The sequence below is a fragment of the Herpailurus yagouaroundi genome, unplaced genomic scaffold (assembly GCF_014898765.1).
Source record: "Herpailurus yagouaroundi ecotype Mexico unplaced genomic scaffold, PumYag 190, whole genome shotgun sequence".
In the NCBI taxonomy this organism is placed as follows: domain Eukaryota; kingdom Metazoa; phylum Chordata; class Mammalia; order Carnivora; family Felidae; genus Herpailurus; species Herpailurus yagouaroundi.
The window spans coordinates 17,557,830-17,581,401 of record NW_024412421.1 but is presented as its reverse complement, the minus strand read 5'-3'; the positions used below and the strand labels follow the sequence as shown (position 1 = coordinate 17,581,401).

At 41.2% G+C, this 23,572-nt stretch overlaps 2 long non-coding RNA genes across 4 annotated transcripts in view; one reads left to right on the top strand and one right to left on the bottom strand.

The window, feature by feature from the left end:
- The window catches only part of LOC121045395 (uncharacterized), a 467,047-nt gene that overhangs the window by 53,821 nt on the left and 389,654 nt on the right, over positions 1-23,572 (bottom strand). The gene's annotated exons all lie outside the window — the stretch shown is intronic.
- The window catches only part of LOC121045397 (uncharacterized), a 31,342-nt gene continuing 11,535 nt past the window's right edge, over positions 3,766-23,572 (top strand). The window contains exon 1 of the long non-coding RNA XR_005797733.1: positions 3,766-5,189. This is a non-coding gene — a long non-coding RNA (uncharacterized LOC121045397). The remainder of the gene's footprint in view (positions 5,190-23,572) is intronic.

Sequence of the window (23,572 nt, the reverse complement as noted above, 5' to 3'; positions counted from 1 at the left end):
TGAAATTTGCCACATGAGAAAAAAACAAGACGCTTCACCGACTGAGCCACCCAGGCACCCCAGAACCAACTTCTACACACAACAGCAGAGACAAATCTTAAAAGCATTCTTTGGGGTGAAAGAAGCCAAACCTAAAAGGATACATACTAGTGACTTTTATTTATATGAAGCTCTAAAACAAGCAAAACTAAACCTGTGACTACAGAGTTCAGAACAGTGATTGCCCATGGAAGGAAAGGAGGTGGGGTGGGGTGCGTATTGGCTGAAAAGAGAAGGAAGAAACATTTTGGGGTGATGGAAATGTTTTATATTTTAACTGGCTTGGTAGGAGCGCGGGTAATACGTTTATCAAAACTCAGCTGCACACTGAAAATCTGAGAATCCTGTTGCGTATAAATGATAATTAGAAAAGCTAAAAACCAAAAGCCATGTTTATCCCTCTGGGGTCAGATTGGCTAAGAGATAAGATGGGTCAGGTTCTCCAAGCCAGGAGTCTTGGTTCGATATCCCAAGCTCATATCCTCCCCCCGCAACCACTGCCCGTCTGTGGTCTCCTGAGAAGCTCTCACCTTGGGAAGGGGTCACCTTTGGCTTTGTACCCGTGTCTTCTCCGCCCTTTCTCTAACTGGAGGGCTCCAGCAGCCTATCCCACTGACATGTAGTGAGTGCCTTTCTCTACTTCTGACTTTACACCCGGTTCTTTGATAAAAGCCTCCCTGCTGGAACAATTTCCTTCCTTATGCCCATGAGCGCTCGGAAAATTTGAGGCTGATTTCTCTCAGGGGAACAATCTCCACTTAAAGTCAAAGCCACCAAGGGGCTCCTCTAATCTCAAAAGCATTTGTAGAGCTAAAAGCTGTGTTTTTATTCCCAGGTAACTTTCCCACAATCACTAAGCCTGCCTCAACATCCTTTTACAATGAGTACAGTCAAACAGGCACCATTTTCCTTACATATTTCTGTACCTGTTAAGTGGTCTGGAGTCTTAGTAACAGGATGGCTTATGTCGTCCTGAGGTCGTTGCTTTCCAACACAGAGATGGGATCCGCCCCGCTGTGGATATGAGGACTCTATATTTTGATCATAGACCGCTAAGGCAGCCACTTGCCTTCCCAGCCACTCCGTGAGCGTTTCCTCCTTCACAAACAATCACTAATGATATTTTCTCTCTCGACTGACACCTGCCTTATTAAGAACCTGCTCCACTAAGCAGCCTCACCTGAGCAGGGCCCATGGCCTCCAGCCTGCCTGGGGGCGATCTGAACCCAAGAGAGTGATCATTCAGAGAAGCAGTTCAGCAAATCAGAATTGAGACTCTGGGACTTCTGAATGGTTGTGTCCCTGAGGGGTACGTTATGATCCATATATATTTTCAGTCACCTGATTTGATTGTATTTTTGGATTTTGCTAGTTTTTGTATAATAGAATACAAGGAGCTGTCTTGCTTCAGGCACATGTGGTTTGCATTTTGGAGAGCTCCCTCCTACAGGCAGATGCATTCACACACAGGCTGGGCGAGTGGGGAACTCAGAAAACAAAGTTGTGAGAAGGTCTACTGGCATCCCCCTTGTCAGCTCTGCAGAACAGTGTAGAGGGCAGGGATTCGCAGCTGCCTGCATTTGAAGCAAGAGTTGTGAGGACAGGAAATGCCACCTGGAGTTTGCATGGGAAGAACAGTGAGCAGGGGGAGTTGAAAGATGTCTTGTTATAATTAGAGAAACAGTGGAGCAGACGTGTCCCCCAGACATTCTGCTACCAGGAAACCCAGAGACATTCTGGGAACCTGATTTCCTTGAACTTTTCCCAGGCTGGCAGCTCCAGGGGGTCCAGCCTGTGGCCACGGGAAGACATTAACTGTGTAGCTCAGGCATAAAGAACACAAATTGCTATTTCTGCCCCCACAGTCAAGTTCCAAATGCTCAGCTGGTCTGTAGTTCTTGTGCTCAGTGTCATTGACCAGCATGTGCACAGACCTGTCCTCAACATGTGGCTTTGGTGGTTCTTGCCTGCTGGCCACAGGCCTCACTGCCGTGGCCGGTTGTAACCAGAGAGGGGAAAAGAATAGGGGAACAGATTTTCCATCTACAGAATTGCAGCGTGAAGTCATTGTGGCCAGCCATTGGGCAATACAGAACAATATCAAAAGTAAAGTGCAGGTGTAGAGGTTAGACGGTGTGCATCTGAATCCCAGCTCTGCTTCTTGCTAGCTGTGAGAAACATTGTTGACCTCTCTGAGTCAACTAGTTCTTGCCCTGCGAATTGGAGAAAGTGTATCTTGGTGGTTGTGAGAATCCAAGTAGATAATGGATATAATAAAGTACTCGATGAGGTTTTGGGGTGATGGTGGGGGGTCTGGAGCTGCAACCAAGAAAGTGTTCTTGAAGTCATCATTAGTGCAAAAAGATGATTTTATTAAAGCACAGGACAGGTCCTATGGGCAGAAAAAGCTGCACTAGGGTTGTAAAGAGTGGCTTCTTATATAGTATGGACTTGGGGGAGGTAAAGTCAAAGTCAAAGGGAGGCCTCCAGAGGGACTTTGATATGCTAAAGAAGACTCCTATGACATGTGAGGCCTTGCTATTGTCAAGCTAAGGTTGTTTCCCTCTAGTAAGGCATTAACCTTAGGACTGTAGGGGGTTCCTGGAGAAATGGTATACTCTGTATTTGCCTCAAGTATTTGCCAATGAGCTACAGGTTATGAGGAAACTTAATTTTACCTGCCATTTCCGTCTTGCCTTTGTTCCCCATATCACTGTGGAAGGGTGATGTTAGGGCTCCAGGAAACCGAGTCTATAGGTTTCTGGAGAGTCGGCTATTGATAAGATTGACTTTTTCTTGGGGCGCCTGGGTGGCTCAGTTGGTTAAGCGTCCGACTTCGGCTCAGGTCATGATCTCGTGGTTCTTGAGTTTGAGCCCCGCGTCGGGCTCTGTGCTGACAGCTCAGAGCCTGGAGCCTGCTTCGGATTCTGTGTCTCCCTCTCATTCTGCCCTTCCCCCACTCACACTCTGTCTCTCTCTCTCTCTCAAAAATAAATATTAAAAAAAAAGATTGGCTTTTTCTTGTAATTTACTAAGATATTTGTAAACTGATGGAGACCTATGTCCTGTATGACTGTGATCTCTATCAGCCGTCTGTTTTCTTTCCTTTCCTTTGTCCTTGGGCAGCCAGGAGAGCCTGAGGAATATCACATATATCCAACCTGGAGGAGTGGAGGGTTGTGCTAGCTTGCACTCTGTCCTCAGCTTGCCCCACGCTCCCTCATCATACTCAGCTCTGGGCTTGGCACAGAGTAGCCATGAATAAGTGGTACTCTTAGTTTAACAAATTTAATTTTGAGTCATTACACCCAAGTTTGAGGACCAGCTTTTATTTAATAGCTATGCTACCTTGGGCTACTAATACAGAATCTTTCAAACTTCATTTCCTCACTTGCGTGACAAAAAGAGTAATGCCCAACTCATGAAATTGCCAGCCCTTTGAGAAGCCTTCCCTGATCCCCTGCCTGGTACAGGACTGCTTCCCAGACCATGGTGTGCTCTCCTTAAAGCACAGATTCTGATTCAGTATGTCCTTGATGGGGCACGAGAGCCTGCACTTTGAGCAGCAAGGATATAAAGTTAACATTCCTTTCTGGGGGGTGGGTGGGGGATGTGTGTGTGTGTTTGCCCGTCCTGTGTACCTGCGCATACCTATAAGACAGGCATCACATCTGACTCTCTTCTTCTCGTTCCCCACAAATGGATCCACCTTGTCCAGAACTGGAAACAACTTTCACAGGCAGAAGGTTCTAGCTGCTTCCCTCCTTCCACCTCGAGAGGCTTTGAATCAAGTCACCTGCTGTGACCTGGGAGAGAGAGGCCCAGCTGCATTTGCTGGGAAACCCCACTTTCTACCTTGGATCTCCTCCACTTCCATTCATTCTCCTTGCCTGCAGACTGAGCTTTCTCTTCGCCCGCCCCCCCCCCCCCCCAGCCCATATTGGCCCTCAGAATTCCATCCTGGTCTTTGTGCCCTGGAGCGGGTGTCCATCCATCCGGGTGCCTGCAACACTCCATTAATGCACCCACAGCCGGCCTCCTGGACAGAGAGTAGTCACCTGCCTGACTGCTCAGGAATGACCCTTGTGCCTGCCTTCCTGCATCAGACCTTTGAGCTAGCATGTGGCTTAGCCCTCAGTGCCCCGCAAGAAGCGGGTCTCACCCCTCCATCGGACAGCTCTCACACCTGTGGGGCCCAGCTCCCTTCCCCACACCACTTTCAGACCCCAAGACTCCCCCTCCAAGTGACCCCTCCTACAACTCAGGGTGTGCAGTTACAAACCAGTCACCAGGTTGTCCACAGAATGACTGGAATGGGGGAAGAACTGACTCTTTGCAAGGAAGAGAGGAAGAACAAAAAGAAGAGTTCTGAAACTCACAGAGGTGCCGGAAGGATCTAGGGGTAGATGTGGCAGAGAGAACTGGAAAAGTCCGAGAAAGCTTTCAAACCCAGGCCTGTCAAGGCCCCTCGGGCTCTGACTGCCCCACCACACACTCACATCCTCACACACATCCATCCGCCGTGGGCACGCTGGGCACACGCTCGGCCCCCAGCGCCCGGCACAGGTCAGTCGGCTTCACAGCCCCCTCAGGCCCTGGGGAGCCCCACAGAGCTCCTGTTGGTTTCTATTGTATTCAGGCTTCTCCCTTGCTATCCAGTCCTTCTTGCCTGTATGTTTCTGTCTCTCTCTCTCTATCCCCCTGTCCCCATGTTCTTCCCCTGGGTCCCAGCTCGCCCCTGTCCCCTGTGCCTGTCTCTCCCATCCCCTGTTCCCTCCTCTGTGCCTTCCTCTTCACTCCCTTCACTTTCTAGACTTTTTTCCTCAGGCTCACTCTGTCTCGTTCTGACTTTCCCCTCTGTCTCCAGGGTGCGGGCATACTTCCCAGCTGCCCCTACCCAAACCAGGCTGGAGAGTGAGTGCGGGGAATGGGCCGCTCCTTCCCTCTTTCAGAGCCTGACCATCTGGCCCGACGCCCTGGAGCCGGCCTGCTGAGCTGACCCAGCAGCCTCTGCTTTTTTGGCAGGAGAGGCACCCGGGGCCCTGCCGAGCAGCACCCCTCTGCCTCACCCAGTAGGCAGAAAGCGAGGGTGAGACGGAGCCCGTGGGTGACATCGACAGCTGAGAGGGAGAGACGCAGGCTCTTTTCAGGTATGGCTTTCCGAACCTCACCGTAAGCACAAGCCCCACCTTTGCTGCTGTCTCTCCTGACACAGAACGGCTTGCTTCACCCTCACGGCCTGCACCCAGGGCTTCTCTGGAAGGGGCCCTGTTTCTGCTGTCTTCCCTCTTTCCGAATAATTTACAACGACTGTGTGTTGTCTGTGTAATAAGAAACCGTGTTATGATACCAGTTAAGTGAGTGGGTTGAGCATAGTCCTCCTGGGACCCACCTTTCATGCTAGTTCCAGATTTGGCCAACTCAGAAACAAGAGAACGCAGCACCCGGCGGGCGGATGAAGGCTGTCACCCTGAGGAAAGCCGCACTACACAGAAACAGGCTGTGCCTCTCTTTTGGGCTTAGAGGTTTGTGACCAACATATTAGAAATATGTTAAAGCAAGATTAACTACTAAATGGGTGATCGTCACCTGCCCAGCAATCACGTGGCTACTCTGCTTCTTCCCAGGAAGCTTCTCCATCAGGTATGGGAGAGCCTGTGCCCAGTAGAACACCTGTGCCCAGTAAAACACCAAAATCCTGTGGGCTTTGCAGGTGACATCAAGCACATCAAGGCTGTCCTGCACACGAGGAGCCTTACCTTTGTTTCTCTCATGTGTCAGTTGAGAGGGGGGCAGTGTCTATGGCATTCCCTCCCACTTTCTCTCCCATCGTCCTTCACAGCATCACAAAAACAGAATGCCCAAGTCCCATTCCATTCTCGTGCCTTAGCTGTCTCTTCCATTATCCCACAATTAGCACAGCGATGGGCGATTGGGGCGAGTGGAGTGATATTGCTGTGAGTGACCTATTATTATCTGCAGATTACATTTTACAAGGAAATTAAACGAATTCTGTCAGAGCCCCGGGGCCGGGGAGGAAAGAAAATGCCTCATTGTTCAGTTCTGCGAGCTGGAGAGACTGCACCGGGCGATAAAGAGACCTGTGTTTGTGCAAACAAGGCGTGGGCTTCCAGTTTGAAAGATGCATTTGTTACACCAAAGCTCGAAATAGGAAATATGTGTGGGCAGGCACAATGGAGATGAAAGGGGAGAAAACTAATTATTACTACCACTGCGTATGTGTGTTGGGGTATTTATATAATGTGTTAAACTTCCTTTGCTGGGAAAATGGCTGTCATGTCAGCACGAATGAAACTTTACCCTAAAAGGGGGTATTCTAAGGCCTCGGCGCTGCCAGCTCAGTGGGATTGTGTTTTTGAAATTATCTTCTGCACCTTCCTCTCCTTTTCTTGTGTCTGGTAATGAGTAGCATCTTCGGAGTATCATCTTCTCTTTCTTGTTCATTTTATTCTCTCAATAAGTGTGCCTTTTATTTGTCTTTGTCAGGCAGAGGGCAGGTATCGGTATTACATAAAGAAGGAGTGGGACAATAACACTGTCTGAAGTCACAGTGGTTTGGGCAAACAAAATACAACAGAGAAATCTATAGAAGTCAGAGACTCACAGAGCCTGGCACATAGATGGCACAATCTACTCTAAACCAAGTGCCCCACACTCTGGAGAAACAGATGGAGATGGAGGGACCTGATCCTCTGGGGAAAGGATCTGAGTCTTGACCAGGGATCATGGGTTTTTTTCTTTTCTTTTATTTTTCTTTCATTTTTTTAATGTTAATTTTGAGAGAGAGTGAGCTCGCGTGAGTGGGGGAGGGGCAGAGAAAGAGAGACAGAATCTGAAACAAACTCCAGGCTGGAAGCTGTCAGCACAAAGCCCAATGCAAGGCTCAAACTCGGGAACGGCGAGATCATGACGTGAGCTGAAGTGAGACACCTAATCTACTGAGCCACCCAAGCGCCCCAATGATCATGTTTTCTTAATTGTGCAAAGAGATGCACACATCCAAAGCAGCCCCATGAAAGGTCTCTTCAGGTTCTGATATTCACCCTCGGTTAGTACCTTGACACATTCATCTGGTCCAACTTTGTGATGCAATTTGCCATTAATGAGGCATTGTGTTGGGTGTTGGAGAGGATTTCTATTTAAATTTGTGGACAATGCATAGAACCAGTTGTCTAAATCCTAAACAAAACTTTTCTACCAAGCATCCAATAAAAACCCTTCCCCCTGCCATTGTGAGGGCCATGTTCTCAAGAGTATGAAGTCTATTAACATCTCTCCATGCCTGTGATCTTGTGTCTGAAATAGGAGCAGACTGACTGTGTTTGGAAACTCAACTTTAAGTCATAAGCAAGAGGGTTTAGTAGCTCTGGAACAAGCCTGCAGCTGAGCCGTGAGAATTGTGTGGTGGGGGTCCTCTACATATGTTTGAATAATGACAGTAAAAACCAGGTTCATGAGCTTATCTTTTTAGTCAAGGGGTGCCACAGACACAATGAATAATTTGTTGTGTGTGTGTGTTTTTTTTTCCTTTTGGATTTTCTGGTACATACTGAATCATGAACAGTATAACAAATGGGGATCGTAAAGAGAAGAAAATCCTTTTCTATACACTGTAGAAATGATGGTGCTCATGTGTACTTCAGCCATGAGGGGACTGAGTCTTCATAGGAAATTGCTGAAATGTTGCACTAAACGCTCAAGGAAGAATGTAGTCCCTTTTCACATTTGCGTGTATCACAGTCTCCAATGGAAATTGTGAAGTATTAACATGTCCACCCATCCCTCCTATCCACCCAGTCTGATTCAGGGGGTTGGGCTGGGCCCAGAGAATCAGTGTGCTTAACAAACAACCAGGTGACCTTAACACCTGTTCTTAGGCCAAGCTGAGGGAAACACTGGCGCTGGACTAAATACTCAGATTCTGACCCTGTTAAGTAGTTGCTTAACTGTATTAAAGTTCCTGAAACACTTAACGCATTTCCCATTGAAATCCAATGGCAGACAATGGCCATGAAGATTGAAAGGTATAAAGCACCTGTGTCAAACTTGATTTATATTGTGTGCTTCATAATAATTACTTTTATCACCTCCACTTCAGTGAGAAGGGTGGAGGTTCCGGGGTATAGATAATGCTCATTGACCGTTTGGAAACTCTCATACTCTGTAACAGCAGAAATGCATGGGGTTCTGAGTCTCCCCTCAAAATGTTAAAAAACCAAGACATGGACCTGGAATGGAGCTTCTAACTTAGTAAAGCTGAAGACGAGGATCAGGACACACTGACAGAGGATGGTGAGAAAACTCTTCAAAAGCAAGAAATTCTAGCAGCCTTTTACAAGATTTTGGGTGGCCTATTGTGCCCATTTAAAGAGGCTAAAGGAGGGTAACCACAAGTTTTGTGGAGGCTGCGAAGACTCTAGATGACTACACATGCAGACCATCATGAACTCCAGAAAGATCTTACTTGTGAACCAGCCCTGATACATGCCTTTTTTTCCCGGTATTAGTCATACTTAATTATTAGTTAACTTTCCTAGAATACTTCTAGAAACGTCTATATATGTTAAGTTTGAGTCAATAATTTGTTCCCAAATGAGTGCTAATGAAAAAAATACTATGAGTTGACATTCATCTTTGCAACTAGCACATTCCAGAATAAAAACTTGCAGTTTTGATATGTGAAGAAACTAAGAGATGAAAATTATATTTATGGTTTTATAGCATATATTATATTGATGGTTTTAAGATTCTTTCATTGGTCCAACCCCTTCAAATCACTTTATAATTAATTTGCCCAGCTTGGCATTAAAGTTGTTGATGTTATAAATATGTCTTTTCATTAACTTCATTGTCTCCAAAATTTCACAACATGCTTTTCAGATGCTTCTAGCTATCCATTTGGGATAGGCATACCATTTACAATGAGATATTTCTTTACATTCTGGAACAGAATGGCAAATTTCATGTAATATAAATTTCCATGGAAGAATAAAAAGCTTAATACTTTATTTCATTTTAAAATAGACATTGGAATAGGTAAAGAACCTGGAGTCTCCCAGGTGATAAGAGACATTTCATAATACAAGGCCCCAAATGTAGGCCAGTCTGATTCATCTCTGGACTCTCGATCCATTCTTTCATTTTTTAAGGCTTTATTTAGACATAATTTACATACTATGTAGTTCACCCATTTAAAGTGCACAATTCAATAAGTTTTAGTACAGAACTGCGCACCATTAGTACAGTCTAATTTTAGAACATAGTTATCACCTTCCTAAAGAAACCCCATGGCCATTAGCTGTCTCTCCCCATTATCTCTCCAAGCCTACGACAACCATTCATCTATTTTCTGTCTCCGTGGGTTCACCATTGTGGACATTTTGTATAAACGGAACCATACAATGAGTGGGCTATCTGAGTTTACTCTTAGCATAATGTTTTTATGTTCATCCAGACTGTAGCACGCATCAGAACTTCCTTGTTACTGCTTTTTTATCAAATGAGTTGATCACATTTTATTTATTCATTCGTGTTTGAACCTTTGATTGTTTCCACTTATTGGCTTTGTGAATATGTTATTATGAACATTTGTGTGCAAATTTTTGTCTGGGTACATGTATTCACCTACGTGTACATCTAGGGATGAATTTGTTGGGTCATAGGACAACTCTACGTTTACCGGTGTAAGGGATATGGCAAAACTGTTTTCTAAAGCAGCTGCATCACTTCACCCTCCACCAGCATTGGATAAGAGTTCCAATTTCTCCACCTTTGTGCCAACACTTCTTTTTTTTTTTTTAATTTTTTTTTCAACGTTTTATTTATTTTTGCGACACAGAGAGAGCATGAACGGGGGAGGGGCAGAGAGAGGGAGACACAGAATCACAGAATCGGAAACAGGCTCCAGGCTCTGAGCCATCAGCCCAGAGCCCGACGCGGGGCTCGAACTCACGAACCGCGAGATCGTGACCTGGCTGAAGTCGGACGCTTAACCGACTGCGCCACCCAGGCGCCCCTTTGTGCCAACACTTCTTATGAGCTTTTCTATGATAATCATTCTACTGGGTAGGAAGCAGAATCTCATTGTGGTTTTGATTTGCATTTCCCTAGTGACTAACAATATTGCATACCTTTTCATGTGATTATTGATCATTTCTGCATCTCCTCTGGAGACCTATATCTTCAGACACTTGGCACATTTTTTTCTTTGGGTTATCTTTTTATTGTTGAATTGTAAGAGTTATTTAAATATTCCGGCTACAAGTCCTTTATCAAATATATGATTTGCAAATATTTCTCACATTCTGCATTTGTCATTTTACTTTCTTGATAGTATCCTTTGATACACAAAAGATTTTTTTAATTTTTTAAATTTTATTATTAAAAAAATTTTTTTTCTTTTAATATTTATTTTTGAGAGACACACAGAGTGTGGGCAGGGTGGGGCAGACAGAGGGAGGCACAAAATCCGGAAGAAGGCTCCAGTCTCTGAGCTGTCAGCACAGAGCCTGAGGTGGGGCTCAAACTCAAAAACCAGGAGATCATGACTTGAGCCGTAGTCAGACGCTTAACCAACTGAGCTACCCAGGCGCCCCTGATACACAAAAGTTTTTAAATTTTGATGAAGTCCAATCTATATAGTTGTTCTTTTATTGCTTTGCTTTTGGTCCTATATCACAAAGACCATGGCTTAGCCTGAGGTCATGAATTTTTACTCCTACATTTTCTTGTGAGAATTTTATAACTTAGCTTCTAAGACTAGGTCCATGATCCACTGTGGTTGTCTTGTATGGTGTAAGGAAGTGGCCCAACTTCATTCCCTGGTCTGTGGCTATCCAGTTGTCCCAGCACTATTTATAGAAAAGACTCTTCCTTCCCCCCTTATTGTCTTGACAACCTTGCCAAAAATCAATGGATTGTAAATGTAAGGGTTTAGGTATGGATTCTCAATTCTATACCACAGATGGCTATTTTACTACCAATACCATACTGTCTTGGTTTCTGTTCCTTTGTAGTAAGTATTGAAATTGGACAAGTGTTGAGTCCTCCAACTTGATTCTCCCCCCATCTCAAGATTGTTTTGGTTAATTTGTGTCCCTTGCATTCTCCCCATCTCAAGATTGTTTTGGTTAATTTGTGTCCCTTGCATTCTGTATACATTTTGAGATTACCTTGACAATTTCTGCAACACCAACACCAATAAAAGCCAGCTAAAATTTGGATACTTTGTTGAATTTATAGATCAATTTGGAGAGTACTGCCATCTTAACAATACTAAGGGTTTCCAATTCATAATCATGGGATAACTCTCCGTTTATTTTGGTATGTTTTTCTATTTCTATCCATAATGTTTGTAATTTTCAGAGTATAAGCTTTGTACTTTTTTCTGGTTAAATTTGTTCCTATTTTATTCCTTATAATGCTATAATTGGAATTGTTATCTTAACTTCATTTTTAGATATTTCATTCCTAGTGTATAGAAATATAATTGATCTTGGTGCCTGGGTGGCTCAGTAGGTTAAGTGTCTGACTTCAGCTCAGGTGATGATCTCATAAATTCAAGCCCCACACCAGGCTGCTATTAGTGCAGAGCCTGCTTCAGATCCTCTGTCTTCCTCACTCTGCCCCTCCCCCACTCATGCTCTCTCTCAAAAATAAACATTTATTTATATATATGGAAATAATTTATATATATATATGTGTGTATGTGTGTGTGTGTGTGTGTGTGTGTGTATATATATATATATATATATATATATATATATATATAATTGATCTTTTGTATATTGCTCTTGTGTCCTGTAACCTTGCTAAACTCTTATTAGTTCTAACAGGTTTTTACCTAAAGTGAATTCCTCAGGATTTTCTATGTACAAGGTCATGATACCTTCAAAAATAAGTACTTTTACTTCTTCCTACCCAATCCTGATGCTTTTTATTTCTTTTTCTTATGTAAATACCCTATCTAGAACTCTGACTAGAACTAGAAATGTTGAACAGAAGTGATGAGAGGAGTCATCCTTGCCTTCTTTTTGGTCTTAGGAGACAAAGCATCCTGTCTTTCACCATGAAGTATAAATGTTAGCTGTGTGTTCTTTTGTAAATATTTAGCCTGATAAGGTTGAGGAAATTATCTCCTGTTCCTAGTTTGTTCAGGGTTTTCATCATTAAAGCATGTAAGATTTTAAGTGCTTTCTCTGCATCTGTTGTGATGATCATATTTTTTATCCTTTATTCCATTAATATAGTGTATTGCATTAATTTGTGTTCAAATGTTAAATCAAACTTGGGGATAAATTCCACTTGGTCATGGTGTATAATTCTTTATATATGTTGGTAGGTTTGGTCTGCTAGTGTTTTGTTGAGGAGTTTTTCACCTATGTTCACCAGAGATATTGGTTTATAATTTTTTATGAAGTCTTTGCCTGATTTTGGTATCAGGGTAATACTGGACTCAGAATTTTTTGGGAAGCATTCACTCCTTTTCCATTTTTTTTGAAGAGTTGATGCAGATTAACATTCATTCTTCTTTAAATGTTTACCAGTGAAGCCACCCAAGTCTGTAGGAATGTTTGACTAAATTATCTTACCACATCAAAAAATAATCTGCATAACTAACAGAATTAGTTAGAGGCATAACTTTTGACTTGACAGGATATCCATGAGGTACTGTTGAACTAGAAAAGCACACTGCAGAAAAATATGTACTATATGATTGCCTTTCTGGAGATAATTATATAATTTTAATATGTGTGTATGCATTTATATATGTGTGTCCATCTATTCACTTTTATTTCAAATATATTAATTGATTCATTTTGATTCCAAAAATACAGATATAATATTCAAAACAGTACCCAAATAGCCTCCCACACTGGAGCTCTATTTCTATGGAACAGAGTCCCAAGATTGGTATTGCTGGGTTGTGGGTTAGGTGTATTTCTAGGTTTAACAAATGTTGTCAGGTTGTTCATAATAGAAGTTAAAAATTCTGATTTCTATGATTAATCTATGGGAGTACCCATTTTCCTATATCCCTGACAACAATGGCTGTTTTTAAATTTAAAAAGTTACCTTTTGTGGGTATAAATTATTATTTGACTCTTACTTTAATTTGTATGCCTCTGATTCTGACTTTGGACATGTTTAAATGTTTGTGAGCCATTCTAATTTTTCTCGTGTGTTATTATTCATATCCTCACAGATTTTTCCTTTACAGTTTCTTTTCTTTGTCAATATGTATGGTTACTTTAAATACTATAATAATTAATATTATATGTGTTGTATGCAATTGTGTCATGTAATGCAAAGACATTTGGGTTCCCAGATTTCGTCAAGAAGTGCATATTTTGTATGTATGTTTATTGGTTTTTATTTTTTTTTTAAATTTTTTTTTTCAACGTTTATTTATTTTTGGGGGACAGAGAGAAACAGAGCATGAACGGAGGAGGGGCAGAGAGAGAGGGAGACACAGAATCGGAAACAGGCTCCAGGCTCCGAGCCATCAGCCCAGAGCCTGACGCGGGGCTCGAACTCACGGACCGCGAGATCGTGACCTGGCTGAAGTCGGACGCTTAACCGACTGCGCCACCCGGGCGCCCCTGTTTATTGGTTTTTATAGAGGATTTTATTTTTACTGTTAAGACTTTAAGTATATATTTTTGTATATGGTCTTGGATGTTTTTCTTCCAGATGGACAGTTTTGCCAGTGCCATTTTGAAATAATCCATCCTTTCCCTAGGAGTTGAAATGAGACTTTGCACCTTTGCTGCTTCTCACAGGGGTTACTCTTTGGTGTATCACTGTTTCAATTTGTTGACATTTTATATAATATTTGTGTTTATATATTCCTAAGTGAAAGTGATTGGTATTTTTTATACTACCTTCATCAGATTTTAGTGTTTTTCTGGCTGCATGTAAAACTGGCCAATTTCTCATTTTTTTTCTATGGTCAGAACTAGCTTCTATAACATTTGAGTTGGCGACTTTAAACATGATGGATAAAAGTCAACATTGAACTAGTCTGTCTTGTTGCCTTTTTCAGTGATAAATTTTAATTATTTAATATTAGAGTAATATAGTATTCTATTTTTCCCTTCCTGAGTCAATGTATATTTTTCTAAGAAATCATGAATTTCCAGTAAGTTTTCCAACTGATTCCATAAAATTATAGGTATGATTCCTTTTCATTATTTTAATCTGTTTGCAGTCGTATCTTCTTTTTTATAATCTTGCCTATTTCTTCTCTCTCTCTCTCTCTCTCTCTCTCTAACAAAACTCCTGATATGTTTCATTGGTCTTTTAAGGACACAGATTTTGGGTTTCCTTGTCATTGCTACTTCTAAAATTTTATTAACTATAGACTTTATTAATTCTTCCTTCCTTTTGTTTCTTACTTTCTGGTTTACTGAGTACCACATTTCTTAATTTGTTCTTATTCTTTGGTTCTGAAAAGAATGCATTTTAAAATTTATGAATTTAATATGTGGCTCTATATTTCCCACTGAGTACAGTTTTGTGTTACCTTCTGTAGGTTTTCGTATGCAACAATTTACCTCATCACTTGCTTCCAAGGTTCATAATTCAATTATCCTGTACTTTTTTCAATTTTCAAGTGATTTTGGCTTTTGCCTTTTACTGTGATTATTTCTAATTTTATTAGATTGGTGAGTAGGAAATGTGACCTATATAATCTCTCCTAATTTTATGTTTTTGAGATCAAGTATATGATTCCATATATTAATGGTGTTAATAAATTGGCATAGCAATTTGGGGGAACAAGTTTTCAATATCCAATAATGCTGTTAGGTGTGCATGTTCTATGACAGCCTATTCTATGCCACTGGTAATTTATATGAAATTCATACACACACACCCAGGCACATATACAAGGGGAGAGTATACACATACTCTCTGGGTCTCTGTGCTTACACACACACACACACACACACACACACACACACACATGGGTATATATATATATAAGAGGAGATTGTGTATGTATATATGTGCATATCTATGTATATATTTAGATACATGTATATATACATATATGTGTGTGTGTATTTTTTAAAAAAATGAAATCAACCTAATTAACCTACAGGTAATTGTCCTATATAATGGGATTGAATAAACTGTGGCTAACTCACACAGTAGATCACTATACAACAGCAAGAAAGAATTAAAATGAAAAATTGTAATATGGAAGCGTTGCCTACATTCTATACCACTGGTAAGGAGCCTCCACCTTGGTTAAGTGTCTGACTCTTGATCTTGGCTCAGGTCATGATCTCACAGTTTGTGAGATTGAGCTCCATGTTGGGCTTGGTACTATATGAGCACAGAGCCTGCCTGGGATTCTGTCTCTCCCTGTCTCCCTGCCCCTCCCCTGCTCTCTTCCTCTCTCTCTCCCTCAAAATAAATACATAAACTTAAAAAAAAACCCAAATATTTAAAAAATGTGTATAACTGGAGTACAAACAGTAAGGTATCAAATGATAGGCACAGCATGGAAGCATTTATTTAAATTTAAAATTTTCACAACACTACATATTATTTGTGGAAACATCCAATTGTATCCACATAGAAAAAGTTACAAATCAACTTTCAACTTGGTCACCTCCAGGGAGGGAGAGACAGGTGGAGGAATGTGTAGTGAGGTTTTAGCCATACTGTATTATTTCTTCCTTGAAAAAAAGTTGAAGTGAATATGGCAAAATGATAGCATCTGTTTAATCCTTGAGGAAAGTCCCTGGGTGCCTGTTTAGTACCTATTTCCTCTCTTGCTTAAGTAGAGAAGTCATTTGGCTTATTGACCACTGTTCTTCAACATGAAGCACCACGAGGTGGAGGATGGTTGGTTTTAAATGTTAAGAAGTGAAGCTCGAGTCATAGAAGGGCCAGTGGAAAGAAATGACTTTTTTTTAGGCCTAGCTAATCTAAGACTTAACAAGATTAGGATTACTTTTTAAATTATTCTAGGGATATTTTCTTAATGGAAAGAACTGGACTTCTTCTATTTAGGTAGGAGGCAAATATAGAAACAGTAGATGGGACCTGGGAAGATGCAGATTCTGTCTAGCCCAAGTCACGACAGTTCAACCCAATGGCCAGAAGGGTCTAGAATTGAGATAGAGTGTTCAGAAGCAATTTTCTTGTCAGAAGATGTTCAAATGGAGATAAAGCAGCCCTGTTTGTGGAATGTTTAGTAGGGATCCATAATACTAATGAATATCATTTCCTGAGTACTTACCATGCTTTAAGTATTTTATGTGTATTAATTTTTAAATTCCCGTAACAATCCTACGAAGTTGTGGCAGTTTGTAAAAATAATTGCTATGATGCTTGCAAAGCACATGCCACAGTCTCTGGTACCTGATCATCTCTCAGGGAATTAGGTAGCTATTAGTTTTATTAACAAGCTTGATTTAGGGCTCCATTTCTTACAAAACAATGTTCTAGTCAACTGAGAGGTTATCACCCAGAGAACAGACTCAGAGTCAGAACACATTTACAACTCACAGTTCATTATTTAATCCAAGTCACTCCTGTGTGAGGCACTGAAAGACAGAATGGAGAAGCTAGGGCAGAATGCAAGTGACTGAAACAAGCTCACAAAAGACTCAGTGGCAACCGTCAAATGTGGGTGTTGGGGAAAGGGCACTGCACTCAGAAGTATGTAAGCTCATAGTAGAAATGTCTCTGGCTTTGTGTCCCCAAGCTAGGACTTTTGTATCACGGAGTCTGCATCTCCCTATCCTAGGTACCCCTTTAGTCTCCAAACTGTTTAGTTCCCACATGGGAATGTGGGTGAGTTCTCAGAAAACAGATGACCCAAACATGTACAAGGGAGATCGCTCATTCCTTAATTTAACCATGTTCAAAAGGGAATCCATTGTATTAGCCACCAGTGCTATCTGCAGATGTTTACAGATTGCATCCTGTGTGGTTGCCTCTTCCCAATGACAGACATCATTTTAGGCTTTCAAATCCTGGGAATGATTTGGGTGGATAATGTCAACCGATTATGAATTTCTGGTGTGTGGCCCATAGCTATTGGTGATGAATCAGGCTGCTACACAAGGGGACTTTTGATCAGGAGCACATTTCTGCATAATGAGGAGTAAAGTAGTGCAGATTAATGGTGTCAGCATTTTAATGGGACCTGGGGAAATGGCTGGGTGATGGATTCTTTTTACAGAGAGCAGCCCCGTCTTATGCCTCCCAGATTTGCATCAAGGAGAGCCCAAGGGGAGCCATTGAAAGGTCATTGCATCTCTCTTTGACAGGTGTTGGCACAAGAGTTTCCTCATTGTGTCCACCTCCTCTTTGTTGCTGACCTTTCCCCCACTGAGTGTGACACTCAGAGCAAGACACGGAAAATTGTCAAGGGTCCAGGATGTCTGAAGCACCATCATTAAACAACTTACAAAGGAAGCATGCGGTCATCAGGTAGTGTTGGGCTCACTAACATGGTCCTTGCCAAGCATGGGTGGTCCATCTTTATGTCTGGGTGAGGGACACCTGACCTGTCCTCTGCATGAGCTTCATTGCTTTAAGAAAACCTGGAGGAGGAAGACCTATAAGGATATACACAGGAAGACAGCCTGTCAACAGCAGCCAGGGCCAAGGTCAAGGCCAAGGCATTCCACGAAGTTTGGGCTGTTACTATGAAACCAAAGGGCATCTGCTAAACATCTACAGGATGTCTAGCAGATACATATGCTCTGCATTTAGCATTTCAGTTAATAATGCCCCCTGCAGTGAAGATATTAATATCCCCATTTTGTGGATCCAGGGCATGAGGTTCCGGGTGCTTATTTGCCTCTTTTGAAATTGCAGAGTTTGTAACAGTAGAATAATCATGATCATAATCGTTAACACTTATGTAGCTCTCACTATGAGCCTTGCAGTCTTTTAAGAGCTTTTTATATATCAATTTGAGTATCAAAACAACGCCACAAGATTGAGCATTGCATTTTTACACTTTACAATAAGGAAATTGAGGCACAGTAAGGTTGTGTAACCTACCCAGAGTCACATAGTAAGTTACAGAGGTAGGATTTGAACCCTAGTATCCTGTATTCACTGCTATCCTTTCATTGCCAGACTTAAAATACCAACTTGTTGTGCTAACTAGAGCATGGTTCTCTGTCCCTACTACCTCCTAGCCTAACCCTACTTGTGCCTTTGAATTACTTAAGATTACACACTCATAAATATTTATTAAATGTCATGGACCCCTACACTGAGTTAGGTCTCTGCCATTTGTCTACATGTTCCTCTATTCTTTCCCTACTTTAACACTCATCAGATTTTACTGTGTTTTTTTGCACAACGTCTGTTTTCCCTTACAGAGTTTAAGCCCGAGGAGGGCATGTGCTGGGCCTTCCTTGTTTAGGATTACACGCTTAAGGTCTAGTATGGTGTCCATATAAATAAAACCACATTTCTGATTGTTTCTTACCATATTCCACAAATATTTGTGGATGTAATACCAACAATTTAGAAGGTATACTTGGGATGGTCTAAGATAAAATATAAACTATTTGTCAAAGTTAAAATTCCCACTGGGTGGCTCCAGGAGGCAACGTTAAAAAAAAAAAAAAAATAGACAGCTGCATTTCTGAGTTGAAGACACTGAGATACGACAAGATGCCCCAGGACAGCCAAATGGAAAAAGAAAATTCCTTCATGCAAGGTCATATGAAATAGCAAATAAACTGCAATTTCAAATACAAGCTCTAAATCAAAAGACTATGCTTTGACTTGCAATCAGTTTCTCATCTTGCCAACTCTAGATAGTATGTTTAGTGGTAAGTAGCAAATATGGTATATTATTGACAGATTTTCTAAGTCATGGAATAAACATTTGCTGATGAAGGAACACATGATTGAATATATGAATGAATATACATGAAGGGAAGTCTGCCAAATTGATCTATGTAAAAACGGATGCTTTCCTATCATGACATGATGCTTTTACTTCCAGTAACTTTATGTGTACTCACTACAGTTTAAGCCCCTTCCTGATGACGCCCTCAGACTTAAGAATGAATGTTATGATCTGCATTTCAGAAAGGGAAAAAGGGCAGCTCACAGAGGTGAAGAGAGTTTTCGTATATTACAACATCATTATTGTTGTTGCTGTTGTTGCTTTTATTGTTATCCTAATGATGCCACACATGCACACATGTGCACTTGTCACATGCTAGGGACTATAAGCCCAAAGAAAAACAAGTGTGGAAGAGACTGTGGGGGTGGGCTACCTACTGAAAGAAGAACACAGGGCCTCAGAGACCAGGACAGCTGAAGAGGTACAAGCTGGGTCTGAGGACCAAGCAGGGAGTTCAATGATCCTGAGTCCTCCACTCAGAAACACTTAGAATATTCTCAGACCTTCTGGTGCTGATCTGATTTTCGTGGCCACATCTTACTGTGACAGGTTTTCCTGCTCACAATATCCATGACTCTATGATGTTTATAAACCCAGTGTTAGTCCCTTGGCTCCTAAGTTGCCTTTAATATCACAGAAATGTTTCATTAGATATGGCTTTGTTTATTCAAAGTTCACTCCTCCCTCACATCTCCTTAATGATTTTTAAGCTCAGAGTATTAATCTTCTTACCCAAATTAAACCTTTCTCCCAATCTGTTCTTTTATAGATATTTTCAAACTCAGAAGCTTATATTCATTGCCCTCTGTGGGCTTTCTTGAAGCAATAATTAGCTAGAAAGCCTGTTGTCAGTTAGAAATGCTGAAGAAAGTGTTTCAGTATTAGGTGGAACCATGAACTAGATGCTTTCTGAGGGGGGGGGCGTATTCTCTCCGCTGAATGTGGCTGAATCAAACAATATAATTCATTTTGGGAAAGGCACTGAGTTTCTCTCTGCACTGGCCACAGTGTAAGTCCCGGGAATAAGGTGTATAGAGGCCACCACCAGGTAGAGGAGGATATAGTGACATGGCAGAATCGTGAATAAATGAGCACCATGGAAGAAGTTTGAATACAGAGTTGTCAGGGAAGAAGTGATTCCATCAGGGGAGATATTCGGCAAACTTTTAGAACATTGATATTGAACCAAGTATGCACAAGGTTGAGAAGGGGGATAACATTCAAGATGAAGGGAATGCAAGAGTGAGGAAGATAGAGGGACACCAAATTAGATGTATGTTGTAGTAGAAGAACTCTCCCTCTCCTGTCAGTGTTCTGGCTTCTTTCATTTTCTTGAACACAGCATATTCTTTCTCAAAACTGGGTCTTCTTAACCACTCTTTCTTCTGCCTGTAACAGAGTCCCCAGCCCAGTTCTGGTCCCTGATTAAATCCTACCCATTCCTTCAATTCTCCTCTTAAATGTCACGTTCTCAAGTTGGCCTGTCCTGACACACGAGACTCAGTTAAATTCTTAGATTTATGCTCTCATCACACTTCTTAAATCCTCTTTGTTAACTTGCATTATTCTCAGCATACTTGCTTAATGCCTACGTTCCCCAATCCAGTGTGTTAAATTAATTAAACGATGAGGCCATGAAACTGACGAGTCCCTAATCCATGGAGGACTAAGTAAGCAAACCAAAATTTAAGCCTGTAAATGCCTCAAACTTACAAAATTGAAATGCTAAGGACAACCAATCACAAACAGCCAACTAGGCTTTACGGTGTGGCCACTGACATAATTTCCTTTCTTTGCTTCTGTACTTTCTCTGTATAAGTCTTTGCCCTGACTCCTGTCAGCACAGGGCTCCTAAACTCTTCTAGTTTGAGGCTGCCTGATTTGAAATGGTTTTTGCTCAAATAAACTCTTGAAATTTCTAATATGCCTCAGTCTGTCTTTTAACAAGTGTAAATTCATGAGGGCTGAGACCATGTCTGTCTGGTTCTCCATGTATTCTCAGTACCTTCCTCACGACCTGATACCTAGTTACCATTTCTCTATATGCATCCCTATGCTGTGGTGGGCTGGGGCACTCAGGGCATGGTGGAAAGTGGCTAGGAATGAGAACAAATTAAAAGATGTAGATAACATTATAGAGCGCCTTGAGTAATGTCTTTAATTGATATATGCTCCCAGACACCTTCATTTTGAAAAACCAAAAGCCAATGTGGAAGTAACAAACACACCAGATTTTCTTCAAGCTTTGAAGTAACTTGTAGAGAAGGAAGATAAAAGATGGGTATTTGGCAAACACTGACACACTGATCTTGGTTTTCCAAGAATTAATCCATGGGAGTGGTGGTAGCAGAAAATGGGGGCAGCCTCAAATATGTGGTAGCCTCTAAATATCCCTGCAAGTATGGAGTTATCCATGTCTATACCCCAAGAGAAGAAAGGAAAAAGAGAGGGAAAACTAAAGTTTTGTGTCTATGGTAACTGGAAGTAGACAGGACCATGTGAATAAAAATACCTGCTTAATCACACTTGAAGAATGTAGTACTTTGGCTACTGGTTAGTTGGTCAATATATTTATTCATTTGATGAGTGTTCCTCAAGCTATAGTTTACCCAGTGTTATGTCAATCATTACACTAGGCTCAGATCCTTGCCCTTACAGAATTCACCATCCAGCAGAGGAGAAAGACCATCAAATAAACAACCGACCCAGCAATTTATTCACCACGATGGCAAGGAGTGCTACAAAGGGAGAAGCACAGACTTGAGGGCCTTGGCCAGTCACGCCTATCAGAAGGCATCTGAAAAGTCTCATGTTTTTGGCATTGGCTAAGGAAAGTTAGAATTTGGTCATACTTTTAAGGCCTCTTAGGTCTATAGTATGTCATTCCTGTGAGGCCTGTGCATAAAAATTTACTGTGACACCAGGATAATCATATGACCCTTTCAACCTGCAAAGGTCCTTAACCTGCCTACAAGCACCCAAAACTTCAAGTGGTCTTTGTTTTTTGTTAATGTTTATTTATTTTTGAGAGAGAAAAAGACAGAGTATGAGTGGGAGAGGGGCAGAGAGAAAGGGAGACAAAGAATCCGAAGCAGGCTCCACGCTGTCAACACAGAGCCTGATGCAGGGCTTGAACACACAAACTGTGAGATCATGACCTGAGCCAAAGCTTCACCAACTGAGCTGCCCAGGCACCCCCAAAACTTCAGGTGGTCTTGTTTTTATTTATCATCATATAATAATTAGTGATTCTTATTAAAGATTGAGTTGTATCACTCCAAGTTTTTAGCTATGTTTTACTGGATTATGTGGGGGTTAATTGGTGCTACTGAGGCATTCATGAATGACTTTTTAAAGGAGCTTCTTAGGATATACCCCTTACCTAAATCAAAGACCTATACCACGACTTTCCACCTGTATTTATAAATATGACCCCTTCTTATGCAGAGAGAAAAATAGTGGGGCTTCTCAGAATATGTTCACTTAAAGTCTGGAAAACCCCAGTATAAATCTTTATTCCCAATCTAAGGAGTCGGTTTCCCCTCCTTGTACATAAACTGACCTTCAGGCCAAAAGCAGTATAAAGAAACAATATGAGACAGTGATACATTTTTTTTTTTTTTTAGAATAAGAGAGTAATATTTTAGCTCTAACTTTTTGATTTTTATTTTAAATTTGTGTCTCCCAGACCTTTTCTCCCCTTGTGTTGTCTCTTGTGTTTTTTTAAAGAATAAAGAATATAAAGAGCAAAAAACCTCAAGAAAAATGTTAAGTTCATTAAAAAGAAACTCCCAACAAACAAAAGTCAGGACCAGATGGCTTCACAAGTGAATTCTGCCAAAAATTTAAAGAAGAGTTTACACCTATTCTCCTCATACTATTCCAAAAAATAGAGGGGGAAGAAAAGTTTCCAAATACATTCTACAAGACCAGCATTACTTTGACAGCAAAACCAAACAAGGACACCACAAAAAAAGGAAAACCATGGTCAATTTCCCTGCTGAGCACAGATGCAAAATACCTCAGCAAATACAAGCAAACCAAATGTAATGATACATTAAAAGGATCACTCACCACAATCAAGTGGGATTTATCCTGGGGATACAAGGGTGGTTCAATATTCACAAATCAATCAATGTGATACACCACATCAAAAAAGAATAAAAACTATATGAACATCTCAAATAGATGCAGAATAGATGCAAAATTCAACACACATTCATAATAAAAATTCTCTACTAAGTGGGTTTAGAAACAACATACCTCAACACAATAAAGACTATATATGAAAAACCCACAGCTAGCATCTTACTCAATGGTGAAAAAGTGAGAACTTTTCCATTACGATCTGGAATAAGACAAGAATGTCCACTCTCACTGCTTTTATTCAACATGGTACTGGAAGTTGTAGCCACAACAATCAGACAAGAAAAAGAAATAAAAGGCATCCAAATTGGTAAGGAAGAATTAAAACTATTATTATTTGCAGATAACATGACACTATATATAGAAAACCCTAATGACTCCACCCAAAACGATTAGAAGTAATAAATGAATTCAGTAAAGTTTCAGGATACAAAATTAACACACAGAAATTTGTTGAATTTCCATACACTA